Here is a 13,940-nt window from a genome sequence, read left to right on the forward strand (position 1 = left end):
CTGGGGCTGTGGGAATGCAGGAGATGCGGTCTCGGCTTTCCCGCTGGTCGGAGCCCGCGCTGGGACCACAGGACTGGACAGAGCACAGCAGGCTGACCGGTGCTGTGATGCGGAAAGCGCGGGGGCTGCGGGGGCTTCCGGGGCTGCAGAGGGAGCAGCGGGCAGTCTGTGACCGAACGCGTTCTGGAGCCACGTAGGGGAAGAGCTCCCAACGCGCGCGGGTTAGGGCCGGAGCCTGCGCGGCCTCACCGGGGCTCGAACTCGCGGTACAGTTCGTTAGGGCGGTCCTCGCCGAGCCGCGGGGACTCGTTTGCGCGCCGGGGCCCCAACTCGCAGCCCCACCCACACAGGGCCCGAGGGGCGGAGCCCCTCGCCAGTAGGAGCATGCGCATTGCGGTGCACTACACAGGCGCCTGGACCAGCTTTATGAGAGAAGCTGCGGAAGCACCATCGGTGGGGCCGCGTGGCCTAATGGATAAGGCGTCTGATTCCGGATCAGAAGATTGAGGGTTCGAGTCCCTTCGTGGTCGCTGCAGAGCTTGTTTTTCCTCCCTTGACTTCATATTTTCCCTTTGTCCGGACTGCACTCTCCGCGGAACCTGAAGAGGTCTGGAATGTGCCCCCCCCTTGCGGCGCCCCGCCCTGCCGCACCCGGAAAACCGCCGAGCTCCAGAGTTCCTGCACGCGTGGAGCTCGGGAGCTTAGGCTCTGGTCTGCACCCCCCGCGACCCGAGGGTGCTGCGGGGCCCTGAAGGCACCAGCGGTGTCTGCTGTCACCCGCATCGAGTCCGGGAGCCTCAAACGAGGTCAATATAGTTCAGCCGACCAGAGCTGTGACAGACGGTGGGTTGGATTGTTGCCGGGATGAGGTGGAGAGGAGGGAGTGGTACCAAGGTGAGAGGACAGGTGCATTTCAACATACAATAGGTTCTTCTGATAAAAAGTTTTGGAAATAGTCGTGACGGTTGGATGATATTGTGCATATAACTAATGCCACTGAATGTACACTTAAAAACGGTTTAATTGGCCAATTTAACGTTAAATATATATATTTTTACCACAATAAAAAATGTTTTAAAAAATCTAACAGATTATTCCGATTTCTTACAATGATAGTGTACCTAAATGGCTTGTGTGCATATATATGTAAAAGTTTAAACCTAAAGAATATGCCCACGATTGGGTCATCATTGTACCTGGGAAAAAATGTCTTTACGTGCGTACCCGACTTCTCTCCAAGGGATTCTGGCTAAGCCAGGTAACCTAGGTGATGTAACGTCCTCCCACCAGGTGACCGCCAGGGCAGTGGCAGCCGGAGACCTCATTCCGGAAGGTAGGCGCAGGTGACCTGGGGTCCTTTGGGGGTGTTACTTTATCGTTTTTGTGATGCTTCAGCGGTTTGAAATTCATTAAGGTGAACATTTTGGAGATGGGAAAGAACACCCGTCCTCTGGTGGGAAAGCTAACGCTGGGTTCTCTGACCGTGAGAATGTCCTGCTCCACCGACGCAGGAGTCCGAGGAGAGCCATTGCGGAGGGCGCTCAGGGCAAAGACCTCGGGCCACTGGGCTCTGTTGAAAACCGCGGAGAGCTGGACCCAGGTAACACCTCCTGTCTACGGGGCAGTGTAGGGAGGAGGGCTGCTGGTACCCCTCTTCTCTCCTCTCCCACATTTTGCACAGGCAACTCCTTCTTGCTAATGGTTATCACCGGACCCGGAGTTTCCCAGAAGGAGAGGAAAGCGCTCGCCCAGGATTTGATCCCCAGGCTTCTCTCACCCTAAGCGAGGCTCACACCCTAGTCCAACGAGCCGAGCCACACCTGTGGCCCCAGTTCTTTGGGCTCCGTCTGCGCATGCGCAGTCTCTCCGTGATCCGGGGATGCTTTAGCGGCGGGCCAGGTTCGAGCGCGGGCCGAATGCAGGTGTTGAGGGGCCGGAGGGGGACAGAGGAATCTGTGTGTAACCAGTGGGAACAACGGGGAGGTGTCGGAGAGACTGGTCTAGGACCACTGCAAGACTCTCACTGTCGGCCCCGGTGGCCTAATGGATAAGGCATTGGCCTCCTAAGCCAGGGATTGTGGGTTCGAGTCCCACCCGGGGTACGAAGGGCTAAGTTTTAGACCCCCTCCAAGGGGGAAAAAGTGAAATGCTTCTCAGTGGAGGAAACCAAATTAAAGATGCTTGAGGTTGCCCAGTCCTAGTCGTAAACTACTAAATTGGTTGTCTCTCTATTTTCTAATAAGGGGTGCACGTTTCCAGCTTTCAGAAAGGAATACTGGCATCATTCACCTTTTAAAAATAACCATCCATTCTACTTGATGATATAAAGGAATGATTGTTCATTTTTCCAGGTGTATTTATTTTATTGTGGTTCTATATATTTTTAAAAGTTCTTTTATAAACAGACCCAAGGCAATTATTTAGAGATTAAATTATATGACAACTGTTTTTCTTTAAAACACCGGCTGAGTGCTGACAATGGTTATAAATACGGTAACGTATACTTGCAAGTTGCTTTGAGATGAGATCTAAAATGTTCTCAGCACACACGCAGAAAAGGTAACTATGTGAAGGATGGTTGTGTTAACAGTGGTAAATATTTCACAAATGTATATGTGTATCAAATCATCACATTGTGCACCTTTAGTATATATCATTTTTATTTGTCAATTATCTGTCCATAAAGCTAGGGAAAATACAATGGGTTGCTTGGAGGTATAGACAAAACAAAGTAATGGTTGCTAATGGCGTAAGTTGCTAATGGCTTAAGCTGGGGGATGAGGACCCCTTAAACTATTTCTGCTTTAATGTATGTTTGAAGTAGTCCATAATAAAGTCTCCTCTTTTTTTCATCCATGCAATCCCTGTCTTCATCCTGGAGATAGAAATCTCCCAACTTCCGCACGTGGTGTAAAGTAAAATCAGAAACCTCCTATACCACAAGTTCATAGAAGGGAAGACCACTGGAACTTTGCTATATACATATACAAAAATAGTTCTCTTTTTAAAATTAGCATATAATGAATTATTTTCCCCGGGGGTACAGGTCTGTGACTCATCAGGCTTACACATTTCACAGCACTCACCATAGCACATACCCTCCCCAATGTCTATCATCCAGCCACCCTCTCCCTACCCCACCATCCCCTAGCAGCCCTCAGTTTGTTTCATGAGATTAAGAATTTCTTATGGTTTGTCTCCCTCCTGATCCCATCTTGTCTTGTTTTTTTCCCTCCCTACCCCCACGACCTCCCACTGCCTCTCAACGTCCTCATATCAATGAGATTATATGATAATTGTCTTTTTCTGCTGCATAAAATATAGTTCCCTTTTGCTTTCAAAAACCACGAGTGAGACTCTTCTGTTCCTCTAGCTTTGACTTTACTTCTCCCACTTTCCCAAATATCTGGAAACCCGTTATTCCCCCTGGAATCAAGAACGTCATCTCATGTCTCCCACCATCGTGGGAGGAGACTGGGGACTGCAGAGCTAACCGAGGATGCTGATGCTTCCCTTGCCAATGTTTCTCCATGCCTTCTTGAAAGGTATGTCTTCTGGGCGATGTCAGCGGGTGGTGGGTGTCCACATCATGTGTGATAGATCTGCTCCAGCATCCCCATCTAAGTCTTTGGCTTGCTTTCTCTACTCAATGCCAGGGACATTCTCACATCTCAGTCTCATTATAGGCTACCAATGAGTTCAATGCTTAGCCAACCAACCCAGAAACTTGGCAAAACCACATTCAGTGGCACAAAATAACATGTTAAGTATAGGCATTCTGGAAAGTGCTCCCAGGTCAATAAACACCAGATGAACAATCGTATCTCATCCTCCTTACTCCAATGCCCTTAGGTTCCTTCCCACATGTATTTCCTGGGTATCTGCTGGCATAAATGAGCACCACTTGCAATTCTTTGGGTGAATAAGCTATTTCCTCCTAGGTCACTGCCCACAGCATGCTGATCTGGCTGTAGTCACGGGGCCACATGGGGCCAGTGCTAACAAGGGTGGTTGGTGTGGACTTTGTGGAGCACTGCCATCCCATTGGAAGACAAGTGCTCTGGGTGAGATTATTATAGGACATTGAAACATGGGAAGCCTCCTCTCCACAGATTCTAGACTGATTTTGCTCACAAGGAAACCCAGGTCAACTTTGTTTGAGCCCACCCAGAGGTCTCCACGTCTTTGGCCCAACTCCTTCATAATCAGGGCCATTTCTTCCACATGAAAGATTTCCTGAGGCTGTGAACTCAACTTCCAATGTCGTTCCACAACACGTACATTTCAGTGATGGGTTCAGTCTTTAACTATATCAGCCGCACAGCTATAAGATTATTTCATGCCAGTCATGTAATGTCCCCGGGCTTCTGAACATGACTTAGGCTGAAAGTTTAAAGACCCGGTCTTGCCATTTCCTTTTGGTGAGCAAACCAGTGGCCCCCAAAAGAATCCCTTCCAGGCCACAGTCCTCATAATCACCTTTGCTGCCACAGCAGTTAAGGACAGCAGCCACATGGTCCTTCCGGGCACTGTTTCATTATAATCAACCAGGTGATATGTGGCTTGATTGTGATGCCACCGTGTGCCGTCAGTGACTGGTATCCCATTTCCCACTGGTAATGGTAAGGAGCTTGACTGCCTTCAAACTCCTCACCAAACCAAGGTCCAGGCAGCAAACCAATCCGTGAGTGTTGGGGGAACCAGGGAAAGTTGGTCAAAGGATACAAACTTTCAGATGTAAGAGAAATGAGTTGCGGGAACCTAATTTGCAGCATGGTGATGAGAGTGAGTAATACTGTATCGTGGGCTTAAAATTTGCTAAGGGGGTAGATCTGGAGTAACCACGTGAGGTGATGGGTATGTTCATTAGCTTGATTGTGGGGATCAGTCCACAACGTATAGGGATACAAAACCACTACATCGAACACCTTAATATGTTGGGGTTTTGTCAGTGGTATCAAGCTGGGGTGGGCGGAAGAAAAGTCATCCCTGATTTTAACAGACTATTGGAAGAACAATGGTTAACGAGGTACAAAGAGTGGCCCCAGAGGCCGTGGAGGAGGCAGAAAGGTACCACAGAAAGGGGCTCCAACCTGCAGAGCCGCGGGCCAAGGGGAGAGGTTGTGGTCATGAAACGTCAGAAGCTTGCAGAGGGCCTCGAGGAGCTTGGGAACAGATCTCGGAGAAGGAGTGCGGCGCGGCTAGCCTGGGTGTCACTGAGTCCCGAGGAGGGTCCCCCCGCAGGCGGCTCGCGCCGGAGCCTCTCAGGAGCCGTGATGAGGCGGATTCTGTGTGGGTTGGGAGATCTCATGCTGGGTTCAGCATGTGTTCCTGGAGCGAACGGTTACTTCCGGGATAAGGGGGCGGGGCGCGGCTTGGCGGGAACAGGAAACCGGAAGCGGCGCGTCCCTAGGCCCTCCAGCCGCTCGGTCGAGGCCTCCCGCCTGCAAAAGCTAACGCGGGTCGGCGGGCCAAGCAGAGTGGCACCCAGTAGGGTCTAGAAGGGTGAGCAGGAAGCAGGGAGAGAAGAGTGTGATAACTTGCGCCCCTGCCCTGTCTCGCCGCCCTTCCTTCCAGCCGCTTCCTGAGCGCGTTCCCGTCCTGCTCCCCGCCTCAGGCTTGCCCGCGGGAGAGCTGTTGCCTCAGCTGTTGGAACCAGACTCCCCGGATGAGGTTCTGAGGTTGAGTCCCCTGCTGGCCGCCTGGCACGGAGGACCACACACCCTCGAGCCGGTGAGGGTTTTGAGAAAGGCCCGGGCGCCGCAGCGCTGCCTCTATTCCGACCCTCGCCCGCGGTGGCCGCGGATAGACCGGAGGCGCTGGGAGACGAGCTGCGCTTGTCCCGCGGCTCCCCGCATCTCAGCGACACAGTCGGAAAGGCCCGGTAAGGCCCGGGGGAATGATGCGGCTGCTGCCGAGCATCTTTTTTTTTTTTTTTTTTTTTTTTTTTTTTTTAAGTTTTAATTTTAATTCCATTTAGTTAACATAGTGTGACATTAGAGTCAGGTGTACAGTATAGTGACTGGGCACTTCCGACATGACCGGGCTCATCGCAGGTGCGTGCGCCATCCCCAATCCCCCATCCCCCCCCCCAGCCCCCATTTCTCCAGCAACCAGCCGTTTGTTCTCTGTGGTTAAGAGTCGGCTTCTTGGTTTGTCTCTCTCCTCTCCTCTCCCTTTGCTCGTTTGTTTTGTTTCTTAAATTCCACATACGTGTGAACTCATGTGGCATTCGTCTTTCTCGGGCTGACTTATCTTGCTTAGTATTATACTCCCTAGCTCTACCTGTGCTGTTGCAAACGGCAAGATTGCTTTTTATTTTTAAGATTTGATTTATTTATTTGACAGAGAGAGATCACAAGTAGGCAGAGAAGCAGGAGGAGAGAGAGTAGGAAGCAGGCTCCCTGCTGAGCAGAGAACCCGATGTGGGACTCGATTCCAGGACTCTGGGATCATGACCTGAGCGGAAGGCAGAGGCTTTAACCCACTAAGCCATCCAGGTGCCCCAAGATTGCTTTCTTTTTCCCGGCTGAGCAATATTACGCATTTTATAGATACACATACCACGTCTTCTTTATCCTCATCAGTCGAGGGACACTTGGGCTGCTTCCATAATTTGGCTGTTGTAGAAAATTCTGCCATAAACATCAAGGTACATGAGTCCCTTTGAATTTTTGTGCTTGTGTGGGTTGGGTAAATACTCAGTATCGCAATTGTTGGGTCAAAAGGTAATTATTTTTAACTTTTTGAGGAAGGTCTGTACTGTCTTGTAGGGTGGCTGCACCAGTTTGCTTTCCCATCAACAGTGCATGAGGGTTCCTCTTTCTCTGTATCCTTGCCAACACCTGCTGTTTCTTCTTTTGTTGACTTTAGCCATTCTGACAGGTGTGAGATGATATCACATTATAGTTTTGATTTGCACTTCTCCGATGATGAGTGACGATGAGCATTTTTTCATGTCTGTTGACCGTCTGGATATCTTCTTTGGAGAAATGTCTGTTCGTGCCTATTTTTTAATTTTTTAAAAAGGTTTTTAAAAGATTTTATTTTTTTTAAGTAATCTCTACACCCAAGCGGGGTGTGAATTCACAACTCTGAGATCAAGGGTCACATGCTCCATGGACTGAGCCAGCCAGGTGCCCTGTGCTCATTTTTCAGTTGGATTATGCCTTTTTTGGAGTGTTATAAGTTCTTCATATATTTTGGATGTTAACCCTTTATCAAATATGTCATTTACAAATATCTTCTCCCATTCCATAGGTTACCTTTTAGGTTTTTGTTCATTATTAACTTTACTGTGCAGAAGTTTTTATTTTGATGTAGTCTCCATAGTTTTTTTTTTTTTTTCTCTTGCCTCTGGAGACGTGTCTAGCCAGAAGTTGCTACAGCTGATGTCAGAGAAATTACTGCCTGTGTTCTCTAAGAGTTTTATGGTTTCAGGTCTCACATTTAGGTCTGTAAAACATTTTGAATTTATCTTTGTGTATGGCATAAGGAAGTTGTCCCGTTTCATTCTTTTGCTTGTAGCTGTCTGATTTTCCCAGCACCATTGGTTGAACAGATGGTCTTTTTTGCACTGTACATTCTTTCCTACTTTGTCAAAGGTTAATTGACCATATAATTGTGGATTTATTTGGGGTACCTGGCTGGCTCAGAAAAGCGTGCAACTCTTGATCTTGGAGTCATGAGGTTGAGCCCCACCTTGGGGATAGAGATTAGTTAAGTAAATAAATATTTTAATTGTGGATTTATTTCTGGGTTTTCTCTTCTGTTTCCTGACCTATGTGTCTGTTTTTGTGCCTGTACCATACTGTTTTGGTCACTACAGCTTTGTAATATAATTGAAGTCAGGAACTGTGATACTTCCAGCTTTGCTTTGCTTTTTCAAGATTGCTTTGGCTAGAGCAGGCTGCCTGGCTGGCTCAGTCATCTGACTTGATTTCGACTCAGTTCAAGCTCTGCATAGGGCTCTGTGCTCCTCGTGGGGTCTGCTATGGATTCTCTCCTTTCCTCTCCCTCTGCCCCTCTTCCCCACTTATGCACTCTTTCTAGGTGAATACATAAAATCTTAAAAAAAAAAAGATTTCTCTGGCTATTCAGAGTCTCTAATGGTCCTATACAAATTTTAGGATTCTCTTTTCCCATTCCGTGAAAAATGCTGTTGGTATCCTGACAGGGTTTACCTTAAATGTGTAGATTGCTTTGGACAGTATAGACATTTTTAACAATATTCACTCTTCTAATCCATGAACATGGAATGTCTTTCCATTTCTTTGAATTGTCTTTGGTTTCTTTCCTCAATGTTTCATAGTTTGCAGAGTACTGGTCCCTCACCTCCTTGGTTAGGCTGTTGGAGACTATCTTGAACGCACTGAGACAAAAGAATGACATACTTGTGTTGACTGATGACCAATTCCAAGCACTCTGGCAGCCTGGAAACAGCCCACGTGTCCTTCACCTGAAGGGACAATGAAGCTGAAGACCAGGCTTGGGGCCTCGGTGTAAAAAGAGCCGATGCTAAGAAAAAGCTGAATTCCCACCATTGGCAGATCACTTATGCCAATGTCAGGGTGCTGAGAGGGAAGAAGTGGGACCCAGAGACTTGGAGTGGGGCTAGGTGGGGTGATGGATGGAGACCCAGGCCTCCACCCCTTCTGCCTCAAGGCTGGGAGGAACCTCAGATGAGGCCGATGCTTACGAGACAATGTTTCATCTCTTCAGGATTCTACTCCTCCTTCAGGCCACCGGGCTGAACACGGGTCCCATCTCAACTGAGAAAGTCTGGCCACTGCTCAGAAGGAGGGGAACTCTAAACCCAGCGCCATAGCACCTGGGTAACGCATCAGCGGTAACCCGTCCTGGATCAGGGTTGGGAGCATAAAAAGCTGGAAAAGGGACAGATGATCTCTTTGGGACTCTTCCTTGGCATAGACCTTAACACCCCGGCAAGCATCCCTCCACCTGGTTATAATACACAGCCTGCTCAGCTTCCTGAAATGAAGTAGAGTTGCCAGAAATACCGCAGCAAATGGTGGAGAAAAGAATCAGAAGGGACAGAGACACAGGCATGCTTGAGTGGCCGGCACCATCAGAGCAAACACCTGCTGCTGTTTGTGTGTCTTGGCAGTGCCTGGAGGCAATGCCGTTTACCAAGGAAATAACACATGCCCAGTGGAGGGAAGGAACCAGCATCTTTGAGAAGCTTGGGAGTGATGGTCTCTGATCCGGCAGGTACTGTGACATATCCAAAGTAGAAGGTAAGCTTGTGTACCTTGCATCCCTTATTATTAAGAAAGAAGCCTAGTAATAGCTTCTCAGCCTTTTGGCTGAGATCAAGTGTAGCATCTGTTCTCATCAGTTTAATATCTGATATGTCCTCTATCCGAGGACAATATATTAAATGGATTTTTGGAGTAAGGAGTTGGAATAGGAGCTTGCTCTGTCCACTCCACGCATTCACCTGGTATTGCAGTATCTCCAGGAATGGTGCACCCTCCCCACTAAACTAGTAAATAAAAAATTTGGGAGAAAAAAAGAAAGAAAGGAGCCTAGCACTCAGTAGGACCCCATGATGGTCAATTTATATCATCTTGGCCAGGCTGTGGTGCCCAAATGTTTGGTCAAACACAAGTCTAGATGTTGCTGTAAAGGTAATTTTTTTTAGATGCAATTAACATTTAAATCGGTAGACTTGGTGAAGCAGATGACCTTCCACAATGCAGGTGGGCCTTGTCAAATCAGTTGAAGGTCTCGGGAGCAAAGACTAGGCTCCCTCAGGAGGATGGAATGCTACCTCTGAGGCATTCTGACTCAAGACTGCGGTATCTACTTTTGCTGGAATTTCCAGCTGCCAACCTGTGAGTCAGTTCTTTAAAAATCAATCCAGGGGCACCTGGGTGGCTCAGTAGGTTGGGCCTCTGCCTTCTGCTCAGGTCATGGTCTCAGGGTCCTGGCATCGAGCCCCCAGTCGGGCTCTCTGCTCAGCGGGGAGCTTGCTTCCCCCTGTCTCTCTCTGCCTGCCTCTCTGCTTACTTGTAATCTTTCTCTCTGTCAAATAAATAAATAAAATCTTTAAAAAAAATCAACCCAGATAGATCTCTGTCTCTTCCATCTTTCTATGTTCTGTTTCCCCAGAGAACTCTGAAAAATAGTCTCTCTCTTTAAGGATTTATTTATTTGAGAGAAAGAGAGAGCCTGAGGGAGAGTGAGCAGTGAGGAGGGGCAGAGGGAGAGGGAGAGAGAGTCCCAAGCAGATTCCATGCTAAGCACAGAGCCCACTGTGGGGCTTCCATCTCCTAACCCTGAGATCACGACCTAAGCCAAAACTAAGAGTCATTTGCTTGATGGAGTGAGCCACCCAGGTGTCCCAAATACGATCTCTTTTGGATGGGTAGGGTGCCCTGGCCCAGCCACCAAGAGGAACCTGGCACATGTCTCCTCACTCCCTAGCCCACTTCTTTATCCGCATGGAAGCGTGGGTTTTCTGGGATGCAGCAGGACCTAGAGAGGCTGGGTACCGGAGCAGCAGAAGTGGCCGGAGTAATGGACCCCTGGAAACCAACATTACTCTGAGGACCCAACATCCTGACTCATGGTTGTTGACGAGCCTCAGGATCTGGGTCACTAAGCCTGGGGACTGTCATATCCTTCCACAGAAAGAAACCCACAGTTCCCTCTCTGCTTGCTTCTCAACAAGTGGACACACTAACCTGTCCTCAGAGTATCCCATGATTTCTAACTTTTACTTCAGAAGGAGGAGAGGAGTTGGGACAGAGCTGGACTGCCACTTCTCTGTCCACCAGCGAGGGAAGCCTGGGCGGGGGCGCACTCCTGGAGAAGACCAGGGTCAGGAAGGGGGAGCACCCCATTACAGATGGCGCCCCATGTGGGCCCCCAGTCAGGGCCAGAGTTGATGAGGTTCCATCTTTATCTGAAAATCCACTCCATGCTGTCTATCTGTAGCTCTCCCTCAGCCCACAGAGCTGAGACTTAACCCCGTAAGTAGTGGGTTCGAGTGGACTTAACCCCTTAAGCATTGGGTTTGAGCCCTATGTTGGGCGATATTCTTGGGCTGGACTGCTTAGTGCCTGACCAGATCTTGCCAACTTCAAGGAAGTTACTAGAAGGGGAACTCCTCAGAGAGGCTTCTGACTGCTGTGTGTACTGTACCTGGAACTTTCACATAAATTTCAATTTTTGTAAAATTAAAAATTACATATAATGGAATCTAAACAATGGAAGCAAGTTGCCCAGCATCCTGGCCTCCCTGGAGCGGTACAGGTTCCTCTTAGTAAGGGTAGACCCAGTCCCCTGTTTAGTTGTAGGGCTACCGGGACAAAAGCCACGCCCAACGTGGGGCTCGAACCCACGACCCTGAGATTAAGAGTCTCATGCTCTACCGACTGAGCTAGCCGGGCGGATGTGGGGTATCACCACAGCACAGGCTGCCAGGCATACTGGGGAACTTTGCTGTCCTGAGCCTGTTAAGGACAGGTCCTGGAGCCTCTGCACTCCCTCCCCGGCGCAACGCTGTATTTGAGTTCCTTTCCGCAAGGAGCGAGGGGCAGGCCACTGTGCGCGGTGCTGTGCTGTGCTGTCGGTGTGTCTGAGTGGCCCCGCGGCTCAGGGGAGCTGGGTCTGGGGTGAAGGCATGGGGCTGAGCGCCACGGGGGCTGGCCAGTAAGGAACGTGGTGTGATCCTCTATTAGGATGTGAGAGGTGCCATGTTCCAGTCACAGGCGATCCGTGGGTTTCCAGCTGTCCCCCCCCCCCCCTTTTAGTGGGCAGCAAGAAGCGAATCAGAAGGACTCCAGGGGCTCACTGCCGGGACAAGCCGGGAAAACCCTCCTCCCCAAGTCGGTGCTGGACCCCTTGTTAGCGCAAGAGGAAAGAGAAGATGGGAGAGTAAAAGTCTGGAGCGTTGGCGCAGCTGCCCGTTTGGGAAGAAGTGAGCCCTGATCCCAGTTCTGACCCCTGCATTGGGGTTCCACAGTTGCGAGGGGCTTCTGGAATCGAGCCCGGGTCTGAGGCTGAGGGGCGGGGGACGGCTCCAGTGAGGACAGGAGCCCTGAGGTCCTTCCCCGACTTGGAGGCTCGACTGGGCTAGGCTGGCCGGTTGGGAGGCAGCAGAGACTCATTCTCAGGCTCCGGGACTGTATCCCACGTTGGGTGAAATTTCTGGGCTGGGGTCCACCACGAGAGACCTCCCTGTTCACCCGGGCCACACAGACTCCCTCCTCAGGGTCACCTGCCTCCGCCTCTGGTTGCTCGGCTCTGGGTAGCTCTCGGCGAGGGCAGGGCCATCGTTGTGGGGGTGGGGGGCGGAGTGGGGAGGGGGCCTGAGGGTCTAGGGCCTTTGGGGCCGCGCGCGCGCTCTCTCCCTCCAGGTCCTGGCTGCATTGCACCCCCTCCTCTTCTGGAATCGAAACCGAAACCTCCCTCCGCGCACCTTCCCGACGGATCAGGAAGCCAGGACTCGTAGGACTAGGGGAGTGCCCTGAGGCCAGGGCACAAGCCTCCAAGGACAAATGTCAGGAAAACCGCACCAGGGCGGCTCGTTGGTCTAGGGGTATGATTCTCGCTTTGGGTGCGAGAGGTCCCGGGTTCAAATCCCGGACGAGCCCATCTTTTGGAATGGTGTCACGGGGGAGGTCCTGGGCAAGAGGAAACTTAGATCCACCACAGGGCAGTCAGCTTCTCTGAGAGCAGGAGATCTGGTCTGTGTGAGGGACTGTGCAAGCACCAGGGAGTCCTAGCCTCAGGGATAATGACCCAACTTCCTCTCGGCACTTTTATATATATATTTTTTAAGATTTAATTTATTTATTTAACAGACAAGAGATCACAGGTAGGCAGAGAGGCAGGCAGAGAGAGACAGGAGGAAGCAGGCTCCCCGCGGAGCAGAGAGCCCAATGTGGGGCTCTATCCCAGGACTCCGGGATCATGACCTGAGCTGAAGGCAGAGGCTTTAACCCACTGAGCCACCCAGGCGCCCCACTTTTTTTTTTTTTTTTTTTTTTGTGTGTGCTTTGTGGTATAAAAGGTCTTTTGCATATGTCTTTTTCCTTCTTGAGGGGCTACCAGAAAACCCTTCCACAGACAAGGGAAGGAAGGAAACTACAGTGGAAATTGGGCATGGGGAGAGATTCAACCTTAGTTTTGGGGCCATGAAGGACTAGGGCCCCCCATAGGCGCCCCAGCCACGTTGGAAGAAAGGCTGTGTTTCGAGAGGCTTTATTACTATTCAGGGATGGCGGGCCCAGCAGATGAGCCATTGAAAATATGGGTTGAGGCTCATAGCTCCCAAGCAGAGGGGCAGATCCTGCCCTGGGGTGGAGGGAGTGGAGGTGGGGGGTGGGGAGGGCAGAGGAGGCTCTGGGTATTCTGGGTAGTCCAGGAGCAGAGAAAGTTCTAGAAAATGCGGTCCAGAGCCTTTCTTGTGATTTCAATGAAGGTGAGAGAGGTGAGGCAGAGGGAACAGGCTTAGACGGGTTAGTCTGCACTAATTTCAGCTGCTTCTGGAACATAGCTCTGTCCATAGTTGTCTGTTTCTTGGCCTTGGGGTGATCCTGACAGGGGGATAGGAACCCCCAGTGTGAGAGCCCGCTGAAGGAGGTGATTGGGGGCTGTAGACTGTGGAATGGTTGGTTTGCATTTGAAATGTTTGGGACAATTTGCTATCTCTAGGAATTGGCCAACCCTGGGAAGGAAAATCTCTCCAGGGTCAGCAAGGATCTTATGTCAAGGTATCAGAGTAGAGAATATAAAAGACAAGGTTCATATGGGCCGGGCCGAAGGCTGTGGTGGAAATTTCAGGGGCCCCCAGTCTGGGAGGAGCTTCCTGATCTCAATCCAAGTCAGCCCCCGGATTGTGGCACAGAGCCCTCACCAGGCGGCTGCCTGCAAGTACAGACCGGTGGGCCTCCTTTCTGACCCAGTTT

At 50.4% G+C, this 13,940-nt stretch overlaps 5 non-coding genes across 5 annotated transcripts; 4 read left to right on the top strand and 1 right to left on the bottom strand.

The window, feature by feature from the left end:
- Positions 1-457: 457 nt before the first annotated feature.
- TRNAR-CCG lies at positions 458-530 on the top strand. The gene has a single exon. It is a non-coding gene; the product is annotated as a tRNA-Arg (tRNA).
- Positions 531-2,029: 1,499 nt separating this feature from the next.
- On the top strand, positions 2,030-2,102 carry TRNAR-CCU. Its single transcript has one exon. It is a non-coding gene; the product is annotated as a tRNA-Arg (tRNA).
- A 7,204-nt stretch (positions 2,103-9,306) lies between these two features.
- LOC116862707 lies at positions 9,307-9,497 on the top strand. The gene has a single exon (XR_004381684.1). It is a non-coding gene; the product is annotated as a U2 spliceosomal RNA (small nuclear RNA).
- Positions 9,498-11,344: 1,847 nt separating this feature from the next.
- On the bottom strand, positions 11,345-11,417 carry TRNAK-CUU. The gene has a single exon. It is a non-coding gene; the product is annotated as a tRNA-Lys (tRNA).
- Positions 11,418-12,551: 1,134 nt separating this feature from the next.
- TRNAP-UGG lies at positions 12,552-12,623 on the top strand. The gene has a single exon. It is a non-coding gene; the product is annotated as a tRNA-Pro (tRNA).
- The last annotated feature ends 1,317 nt before the right edge of the window (positions 12,624-13,940 follow it).

This window comes from Lontra canadensis, unplaced genomic scaffold (genome assembly GCF_010015895.1).
Source record: "Lontra canadensis isolate GAN:19392208 unplaced genomic scaffold, GSC_riverotter_1.0 scaffold305, whole genome shotgun sequence".
Lineage (NCBI taxonomy): Eukaryota > Metazoa > Chordata > Mammalia > Carnivora > Mustelidae > Lontra > Lontra canadensis.